This window comes from Berghia stephanieae, chromosome 4, assembly GCF_034508935.2.
Source record: "Berghia stephanieae isolate SIO BIC M18660-M18661 chromosome 4, UCSD_Bste_1.3, whole genome shotgun sequence".
NCBI lineage: Eukaryota > Metazoa > Mollusca > Gastropoda > Nudibranchia > Aeolidiidae > Berghia > Berghia stephanieae.
In genome coordinates this window covers 39,059,775-39,071,000 of record NC_088363.1, presented here as the reverse complement: position 1 = coordinate 39,071,000, position 11,226 = coordinate 39,059,775, and the positions used below count along the sequence as shown (strand labels likewise).

At 37.6% G+C, this 11,226-nt stretch overlaps 1 long non-coding RNA gene across 1 annotated transcript in view; it reads right to left on the bottom strand.

Moving 5' to 3' along the window:
• Nucleotides 1-3,714: 3,714 nt before the first annotated feature.
• LOC144972005 (uncharacterized) overlaps nucleotides 3,715-11,226 on the bottom strand; it is a 7,873-nt gene continuing 361 nt past the window's right edge. Inside the window, exons 2-4 of the long non-coding RNA XR_013645229.1 lie at nucleotides 10,061-10,134; nucleotides 8,155-8,208; nucleotides 3,715-3,958 (exon numbers count right to left, since the gene is read on the bottom strand). This is a non-coding gene — a long non-coding RNA (uncharacterized LOC144972005). The remainder of the gene's footprint in view (nucleotides 3,959-8,154; nucleotides 8,209-10,060; nucleotides 10,135-11,226) is intronic.

The window sequence follows — 11,226 nt, the reverse complement described above, 5'->3', positions numbered from 1 at the left end:
GAAACGACATCACTATCGGATCGTACACCCATGCGAACATCATAGGTATATGATTCAAGGGTGATGCTCCCACCCAACCACCCGCGATGATATTGTGATGTAATTTTGTGTAAATAAGATATCAAACTGTATAATGATAGGAGAAATGAATGGTAGATGCATTATTATTAAAGCGCAACGTTGATGAGACAATTTCACTATCTGTATGACAAAACAAAGCCTATCCAACCACAAGATAATTGTAAAACATATTCCTAAATGAAAATGTGTGAGTTGATGTCAACCATATCATTATTGTTTTTTGAAAACGATGGGATATTTTTGGGATATTAATCAAAATTAAAAGAATGCTTACTCATAAAAATTCATAATTGTAACCGCTATTTTCACATGATTGCGAATAAATTAAAATTCTATCAAGCGTTACTTATGATGACATGTGACAAATGAAAAACAACATTACTCAATTAGGGTGTATAAGAAAATCAGCAGCACAAAGTCCTATTCAACTACAAGTTAATATAAAATCTAAGAACGAAATTTTAGAAATGGACTATGATTTTAATCATCTCTGAAAAAGAAAAAAAATGATAATGCATACAAACAAAGATCAATTACATATCAATCCAGATAAATACATTCAAATTATTGTTTACTTTAATAATGATTGCTGGGCCGTAATATCAAATATTTGAAAACTTGATGGATCATATTTAAAGAAAAAGAAAATAAATTCTAGTATTTTAAAACACTCTTTTAAGTTCCTGAATGTTATGCTTCATTTGTTATAAATCTTTGACTGCTATACTAAAGAGTGAAATTAATTTTAAATTACTTGATATAAATGATGTAATAATAAAATATATTCCTATTAAAATTAACAAACTACATGATAAAGTGTTGTCATGACAAAATTAAAAGGACATTATCTATAGAACATTTTGCAAAATATTTATATATTTATAGTTAGGTAACATATCACACATTTTATACAAATGACAATAATAGCTATAACATTAAATTTATAAAAGAAATAGAATAAACATTTTCAAAAAGAGTGAATTTTCTATTAATGTAAGGTAATGCCAATAAAATAATAATACGAAACACCTGAATTTCAGTTTATGTATATAATGATAACATAAGCGTTCTTGAACCTGTTTGTTTTTTAAACAAACTAACATATTTTGTCAACATGTGCATTCTAACTAAATACTAAAATATCAAATTACTACGGCTGACTAAGAAATTCATTACTTGAATAACGATGAATATGAAAGAAATTAAAACCATGTTTTATAAAAACTTAACGTATTATTAATATTTTGTAATAAGTGCATCACTCTTGCCTTTCTTTTAAGAAAAACTATTATTACTTTTGTATCACTGCTAATAAATCAAAAGTGTATAGGCATCGCAAAATTAAAAGGGTATTAGAATATATCTATAGAATGATATGTCAAGCGATCTGTGTAATGTTTAAACAGAGAGGTTTCTAGAAACAAATCACTTCTTTAAGTAGTAAGCATTTACGTGTACAGAAAAAATATACTCAAGCTAATCAATATCAAATAAATGAATAGTTCTGTTTTTAAAAAGCTACTGTTATATTTGCATAAATAATGTTAAAGTATTAAATGAGTTTGAAATTACATTCCAATAAAACCAGACATTGATGACTTTAAAATATTAGACAATAAAACTTATAGGCAATGAATGATACATGAATAAGAGATTAAAATAAGGTAAACTGAATATTGGATGAAATGAAAGTACATTTATCAAAACTTTATACAAAATGAAAGCTATTTTATACAGTACGCGAGTCATTAACATTAAAATGGCCATTGAAAATTCTGAGACAGGAAAAAAATTTCTTTTAATTTTGATGAGATGACTTTTCTTAAGAAAATTATCTTTCTATCCAACTACAAGGTAATTGTAATAGATATTCCCATATGTAATGTTGAGAGTTGATGAAATATTGTGAACAAAAAATTAAGATTAAAGAAAAATGACACAACACTGCAACTTGAAAAAATACGACAAAAACAACTGAAAGTTTACCATATCTGAAGTTAAAGATGGGGCATTTAAATCTTATTAATGGTGAATGAATTCTTTAAGTGCTTGAGTGTATAATATAGGCTTGAAAAAAATAGGAAAGGACGCGATGAAAGGAGCAATGGTGATAAGAGTCACCATTGATGGTGAAAGAGGCAATGGTGATAAGAGTCACCATTGATGGTGAAAGAGGCAATGGTGATAAGAGTCACCATTGATGGTGAAAGAGTCAATGGTGATAAAAGTCACCATTGATAGTGAAAGAGGCAATGGTGATAAGAGTCACCATTGATGGTGACAGAGTCAATGGTGATAAGAGTCACCGTTGATGGTGACAGAGTCAATGGTGATAAGAGTCACCATTGATGGTGAAAGAGGCAATGGTGATAAGATTCACCATTGATGGTGAAAGAGGCAATGGTGATGAGAGTCACCATTGATGGTGAAAGTGGCAATGATGATGAGAGTCACCATTGATGGTGAAAGTGGCAATGGTGATAAGAGTCACCATTGATGGTGAAAGAGGCAATGGTGATGATAGTCACCATTGATGGTGAAAGTGGCAATGGTGATAAGAGTCACCATTGATGGCTTGACTTGCTTGACTTGCTTGCCTTGCTTGTCTTGCTTGCCTTGCAAGGTGGCAGGGACGATAAAGCCACTTTAAATGATCATGGCGTTCTAAGAGTAATTTTCAGGGTCAGATCGGCAGAGATTGCACCAGCAGAGCTCAAGATGAAGAAAGTATTGTTGATATAAAAGTGATGGCAGGGATGTAGATGATGGAAGCAGCAGCAGTGACAATGATGGTGAAAATGGCAAGGCAGATGACGTGATGATGGAAATCACTCCGGCAGGGCTATGGTGGTGAAGATGATGATGATGGGAGGCGATTCTGATGGCAATGGTTGTGTTGGGAGGTGATAGCTTTGGAAGGGATGATGGGAAGTAATGGTAGAGTCATAGGGGTTGTGATAGAAGAGACCATGATGTGAGGTTAGTGGTAATAAGTGAAAGCCATGGCTTGGCGAAAATGATAGAAGCAGGTTCAACAATAAAGATCCAGTAAATGGCACAGTTCCAAACCCAGGATCAAGGTGACCCATCCAGAAAGAGTCAAACAAATCACATCCCTATCCCCGTCTTCAAGACAATTGTAAATCAACATTCTGCCCAAACACATTCGGGCTTCCTGTAGGCCTCCAGTCCGCCTACTGCACTTGGGTATGGACATGAAACACAAACAACTACACCCCCACCGGTAGAAGCACACTTATCTGTATTTCAAATCCATGCGAAGACCAACCACAATCATCTTGTCAACAAAGAACACGAATGTAACTCACCCGGCCCTAACCAGTTGGAATCAACTCAAACCCAAGTCCAGAACCACACCACCACCTTCACTTTATCACTGAATCTACCTCCAGCATCCTCATCCTCCCCACAACTTCCACCCACCACCACCTTCCTCGACGAACACAATCTCTACATCACAATCACTACAACCCCACCAATACCACCATCATCACTTCCTCCACCATAACCTCCCTTCACAACCATTGCCATCATCATCACCCATCATCATCCCTTCACCACCACAACCCTCCCATCATGATTTCCATCATCCCGTCACCCAACAATGCCACCTTCACCAACAATGTCACTATTGTTGCTCCACCATCTACATCTCCATCATCACCTCGCCACCAACAACTCCTCCAACATCTTGATCACTGCCATTACAATCCCCGGGGCCCTCCAATATAACCCATCCCATTACTCCGCTGAATACCACAATCATCCTCCATGACCTCACCATCCCTGCTGGCCACCGCCCCTACCGCCCACATATGGCCAATCTCGATTCCTGGAGCTTGATGACGTCAAATATCTGTAACAAAAAGTAACAGATCATAAAATGCAGGGAAAAAAAAATCAGTTCTTTGACTTCACATCTAGTTCAACTTTTGTTGATTCTTGTCTAATCCTGGGGCTTTCTATCTTTCAAGATTTTCAAGGTTTGCTTCAACTAAGTCGTTTGTAGTCTTAGTATATACAAACTATTTTGCGAGAGAACTTGTCTTAGGTTATACATACTATTTGGTGAAAGGCCTAGTCTTAGTATATACATATTTTGTGAGAGGCCTAGTCTCAGTATATACATAATATTTTATAAAAGGCCTGTTCTTAGTATAATAAACATAATCTTTTGTGAGAGGCCTAGTCTTAGTATTATATACATACTATTTTGTGAGAGGCCTATTTAACACCTACAATATGACATTGATTGATATCATTCATGGTGCACAAAAAAGATGATCAAAACACATATTGCACGCTATTATTTGCAATTACTGCCTCGATGAAAATATTTACCTCCTGTCTTAGTAGTAGTAGTAGTAGTAGTAGTGTAGTGTAGTAGTAGTAGTAGTAGTAGTAGTAGTAGTAGTAGTAGTAGTAGTAGTAGTAGTAGTAGTGATGATGATGTGGTAGCAGTGGTTGTATTTGTAGTGAAGATTATGTTTTGGTGCATGTAGTAGTAGTTGTAGTGATGATGAGGTGGAGTTAACTGCATTTGTAGTAGTAGTGGTATGATGATAATGTGCTTGTAATTGTAGTTGTATTGGAAGTAGTGATAATGATGTGGAGGCGGTGGTTGTAGTAATAGCAGTGGTAGTGGTGTTAATGGTGGTGGCTATAGCACTAGTGATGATGATGTGGTGGTGGTTGTAGAGAGGAGGATGAGTGGCGGTGGTGGTTGTAGTAGTAGTGGTAGAAAGGTTGATGTGGCGGTGACGGTTGTAGTCGTACTGGTATTGATGATGTGATAGTTGTGGTTTCAGTGATGATGATGGGGTGGTTGTGGTTGTGGTAGTAGTGGTAGTGATGATAATGTGTTGGTAGTAGTGGTTGTAGTTGTGGTGATGTGCAGTGGTCGTGGTGTGGTGATGATATGTAGGTGGTTGTACTGGTGGTATTAGTTATGATGATGTGGTGGTTGTGGTTGTAGTAAAAGTTGTAGGATGATGATCTGGAGGAGCTAATTGTAATAACGATGGTAGTGATTATGATGTGGTGGTGGTGGTGGTTGTAAGCAAAGTTTTATTAATGATAATGTGGTGGTGGTGGTTGTTGCAGTGGTGGTAATGCTGTATAATGGTGGTTTTAGTAGTAATTGTGGTGATGATGTCATGGTGGTTGTAGTGGTAGTGGCAGTAGTGTTGATGTGGTGATGATAGCTGTAGAAGCAGTGGTATTGATGATGATGATGTCGTGGTGGCGTTTGCAGTAGCAGTGCTGAGTGGTGGTGATGATTGTAGTAGTAGTAGTAGTAGTAGTGATGATGATGTTGATGATGACGATGATGTGGTGTTGATAGTGGTAGTAGTATTAGATGTTAGAATAAGTAGAAGAAGAAGAAGAAGAAGTAGTAGTAGTAGTAGTAGTAGTAGTAGTAGTAGTAGTAGTAGTAGGAAGAGGAAGGGGAGGGGGAGGGGGAGGAGGGGGAGGAGGAGGAGGAGGAGGAGGAGGAGGAGGAGGAGGAGGAGTAGTAGGAGAGGAGTGTAGGAGTAGTGTAGTAGTAGTAGTAGGGAGCAGTAGAGTCAGTAGCAGCAGCAGCAGCAGTAGTAGTAGTAGTAGTAGTAGTAGTAGTAGTAGTAGAGAGTAGTAGTAGTAGTAGTAGTAGTAGTAGTAGTAGTAGTAGTAGTAGTAGTAGTAGGTAGTAGTAGTAGTCAGAGACGCCAACTTTAAATTTGGCTCACAGGAGTTTCAGACACCACTCATAGGAATATCAATGCCGAAAGAGGAATTTCCGCACACAAGAGAAAGGAATTGGAATGTTACATAAACACATTGCCAAATACAATCCCATGGTTTCCTGTAGTATACTGGTGGTAGTGAGGATGAGGTGGTGTTCGTGGTTGTAGTAATAGTGGCAGTGATGATGATATGGTGGTGGTTGAAGTAGTAGTGGTAGTGATGATGATGTGGTGGTGGTGGTTGAAGTAGTAGTTGTAGTGATGATGATGTGGTGGTGGCATAGTGGTTGTAGTGTTGTGGTCGTGATGTTGATGTTAGTGGTGATGGTGGTTGTAGTACAAATGGTAGTGATGATGATGTGATGTGGTGGTTGTAGTAGTAGTCGTGGTAGTGATGATAATGTAGTGGTTGTGGTTGTAGTCGTAGTAGTGATAATGATGATGTGGTGATGGTGGTGGTTGCAGTAGTAGTGGTAGTGATGATGTGGTGGTGGTGGTTGTAGTAGTAGAAGTGGTAATGATGATGTGGTAGTTGTATTAGTAGTGGTAGTGATGATGTGGTGATGGTGGTTGTAGAAGTAGTGGTAGTAATGATTATGTTGCAGTGGTGGTTGTTGTAGTAGTAGTAGTAGTTGTGGTGATGATGATGTGGTGGTGGTAGTCGTAGTAGCAATGGTAGTGATGATGATGTGGTGGTGGTGGTGGTGGTTGTAGTAGTAGTGGTAGTGATGATGATGATGTGGTGGTGGTTGTAGTACAAATGATAGTGATGATGATCTGGTAGTGGTGGTTGTAGTAGTAGTGGTTGTGATGATGTAGTGGTGGTGGTTGTAGTAGTAGTAATAATGATGATGTGGTGGTGGTGGTTGTAGTAGTAGTGGTAGTGATGATGTGGTGGTGGTGGTTGTAGTAGTAGTGGTAATGATGATGTGGTGGTGGTTGTAGTAGTAGTGGTAGTTGCAGTGATGATGATGTGGTGGGGGTGGTTGAAGTAGTAGTGATAGTGATGATGGTTGGTGGTGGTTGGAGGTGGTGTGTGTGGTTGTAGTAGTAGTGGTAATGATGATGTGGTGGTTGTAGTAGTAGTGATAATGATGATGTGGTGGTTATAGTAGTAGTCGTGGTAGTGATGATAATGTAGTGGTGGTGGTTGTAGTAGTAGTAGTGGTAAAGATGATGTGGTGGTGGTGGTGGTGTTGTAGTAGTGGTAGTGATGATGTGGTGGTGGTGGTTGCAGTAGTAGAAGTGGTAATGATGATGTGGTGGTTGTGGTGGGGCTGGTAGTTGTAGTAGTAGTGGTAGTAATGATGATGTTGTAGTGGTGGTGGTTGTAGTGATGATGTGGTGGTGGTGGTAGTTGTAGTAGCAGTGGAAGTGTTGATGATGTGGTGGTGGTGGTTGTAGTAGTAGTGGTAGCGGTGATGATGATGTGGTGGTTGTGGTTGTAGTAGTAGTGACGATGGTTGTAATATTAGTGGCAGTGATGATGATGAAGTGTTTGGAAGGGGGGGGGGGGGGTATCCTTGGAACAAATTGACCTCACCGGAATTTGACGGAAGTTGCCCGCTACCGAAATTTTTGGCCCCCGACCAGAGTTTTTTTCCGGTGAGACCGGAGTTTTGGCATCACTGATTAGTAGTAGTAAGAAGTAGTATTAGAGATAATAGTAGTAGTAGTAGTAGTAGTAGTAGTAGTAGTAGTAGTAGTAGTAGTAGAAGTAGTTAGAGATATATAGAGTAGTAGTAGTAGTAGTAGTAGTAGTAGTAGTAGTAGTAGTAGTAGTAGTAGTAGTAGTAGTAGTAGTAGAGAGTAGTAGTAGTAGTGGTAGCAGCAGCAGCAGTAGTAGTAGTAGTAGTAGTAGTAGTAGTAGTAGTAATAGTAGTAGTAGCAGTAGCAGTAGTAGCAGTAGTAATGGTGGTGGTGCTTGTAGTAGTGGTAGTATGTTCGTTTTTAAGCGTTTTACGGCGCTTGCCACACATTTAGGTAATATCAGCGCCAGTAAAAAGGAAGAAAGTGGGATAGTAACAATTTCTAGAATTACAATCAAAGCACCCAAGAAAAAGGGAGACAGGGGAGATCAAATAGGGAACAGATGTAGATGTAGAGCCACTATCAATGTACTTAGTTTGAGATCACCTAAATGTCTCATCCTGACACAAGCACAGGTCCCCACTAAGAGGAACACACAGATAGAGAGAGAGAGAGAAAGAGAGAGAGAGAGAGAGAGAGAGAGAGAGAGAGAGAGAGAGAGAGAAGAGAGAGAGAGAGGAAGAGGGCGAGGGAGGTAGAGAGAGGGAGAGAGAGAAAGAAGACCAACAGACATTCCTACCTCAAAGAGAAGGCTCCAGTCCTATGAAGAATACACAATCCAACCCTGTCCATCCTTGAGAAAATAATAAAAAAAACGTTATTCTTGTTTATGTTGTGATCCAAGAAGTTATGTTTTGAAAGAAATGCAGTCTCACAACTAACGTTCAGATCATCTTTACATTCACCCCGATAGCTCAACTGGTTAACTACTAAAACAATGTGACAAGTTCTGTTCCCCTGTTGAGCCTCAAAAGCTAACTTCTAAATGAAGACATAGCACAAGGCTATTAATCGTGCAGCACAGACAGATCTTATGACACTTATGAGAGTTTATACTCATCAAACCAAACTCCTGATTATTTCAATATATAACATTAGTAAAAAAAGAATTCTACTACTATAACTATAAGCAATTTTACTTTGTAGTTGTTAGATAAATGACGAGAAAATATTTTACAGTAAGGATAGAGACACAGTTTCTTTAAATGGTGGGCCAGTTTTATTAATTTTATCACTTGTGAACTCTTTAAAACCATGTTTTTGGCAGGATACATTGATCTTTATCACTGTTTCAGTTTCAGTTGGGTGGGGAAGTGTGGCTCAGTAGTACAGTTTTTGTTTTGTACCCCAAAGGTCCCGAGTTCGAATACCGGCTGCGCTGTGTGGCCTTGAGCAAGTCACCTCGCCCAAGCTCAGTTTGAAGTGCAGCACTGCGGCTGACGTCTGGGTTATTCCAGTATTCCCTTGGAATAGACTCTAAAGACAAATTTCCCCTATAGGATGAATAAAGGGAATTTTATTTTTATTTTATTGTTGTAAGTGTTATCTTTAGAAACTTGTCAGTCAGAAGCCCTGCAAACAGCTTGTATTAAATTAAACTTAAAATTAGTAATAATAATTGCTGTAACCTGTGAGTTTTGACTGATATTCACTACCTTGAGCAATTGAAATATATTTTAGTCTATGCGTTTTCTTTGAACTGACTCTTGTCAGTGCTTTCCAAACAATGCATTCAATGAGTTTCATATAACGGGACTTTTGTTTTTTTCACTATCTAATTATTGATCACCAATATTTATGTTTACAACTGTTTGTGTCCTCATATTTAAATCTTTTTCATTTATCCATTCCTTATCTATTTAATTAGTTGATGTTTAGCAAGATTATTATGATATAATGGAAGATAAAAGACATATAAGTGGTAATAGTAGTAGTAGTAGTAGTAGTAGTAGTAGTAGTAGTAGTAGTAATAGTAGTAATAGTAGTAGTAGTAGAAAGCTGTTGTGAAACAGTAGGGGGCGTTGGAGAGGGCGAGGTGAAAGAGTCACGGCGGAGGTGGGGGGGTTGTTGGATGAGCGAAGGTCGAATCTTCGCGAAGGAAATACGAACGATCAGATGGCGATGCAATAGTAAAGTGGAAAATACAGATAAATAGATAGATAGATGGATAGACAGATAGATAGATAGATAGATAGATAGAAAAGAGGGGAGAGAAGAGAAAAAAAACAACAAAAGAACAAAAAAAACAAAAACAAACAAACAAACAAAGCAACAACGTCAACAGAAAAAAAATATTAAAAAATAAAAAAAATTAAAAAGGGGAGTGGGGGGTGGGGGGAGGGGGGAGGGGGGTTGAGGCGATACAAGTTATTTTTCATTCTATTTTATTTGTTTTCCACGTTTATTTGTGTATTGTGCTGACGAAGGGTTTGTACCCGAAACGTCCATTGTCTGATTTGTTCCCATATGAAGCATTTCCATTTTCACTCTTTCGCTAGTATTTTACTTCACCAGTTAACTAAGCCAACAGAGAGACAGACAGAAAAAGAGATAGAGAGAGACGGAGAGATACAGAAGGTTTGAGAGAGAGAGAGAGAGAGAGAGAGAGAGAGAGAGAGAGAGAGAGAACTAAATGGAATACCTACCTCAAGATTGGATCTCCATTAAGAATACAATCTTTTGATGAATACACGATGTAATCCTGTATCTTCATACCGTCCTTTAGTGAATTAAAAATAAAAGATGTATTTCTTGATTATGTTTTGAATTTGTAAACAGATAATGAGCAAAGAAATTATGTTTTGAAAGATATGCAGCCTTGCACTTAATGATAATAGTAACTAATAATTTTTTGACCTCGCCAATTAAAAAAATAAAATCAAACTCTTGAAAATGAATTATCAGGAGAAAAATTGTCACTTCTGTAAATACCAAATGTTGGTTAATGCTGAAGGCAATCTAAGGTGGAATACTGGAATCTAAAAAAAATTTTTTTTAAAAGTGACGTTACCAGGATTCGAACCCACAACGTCGATTCTGGTCAAACTTCCAGGGCAGACGACTAAACCATTCGGCCATGACAGCCACTTCGAAGTCGACGCATAGTGTGTATATGTAGTAACAACTGATTTTAATGTTGGTTAATTTTATGTTTTTATAGATATTTTATTAAACTTTCCTTATTTCTATGTGCATTTGGAAACATTCCATATTCTGGCATGGGGATAATTGTTTAAAAGAGCGGAGTTTCAAATATGCGTCTGGGGAGAATGTAAATTCGTTATCCCCAGACAGGTGTCTGGGGATAATCACAGCGTTGATTTTGACGTTTTTCAGTCTTTGACGGGCGACTGTTCAATTTTGGGGAACGGGGAGCGGAAGTTTTTAGAATCACCTATTTTCGATATTTTTAAACACTTAATACACCACCTCAAACATTTATCAGTCCATATCTTTGCTTTTATGAGGTCTATTTTCATTTTGAAAAGTTCAAAGTGAACAACTAAATGACGCCGATTCAGTGGTATGTTTGGTCTATCTTCATGTGAATAAATATTTTATTGTTGACTTTTCCAATACTACAATTACAATATGTCATTCATTTGCATGTCGTGATCTATTTTTCCTTGATCTCAGCTGTTTCAGCTCTAAACTATACTTTTCTCTCTCAATAAATAATTCTTTTTCTGTTTGCAATGTATTACAGAGATGTTGAATTACCGCATGTAAAAATTTCATAGATGTATCTGAAGCAGTTTCTGAATTATACTTGATTATGATTATCCATTGGGTTGCTGTGTTTTGGTCACAT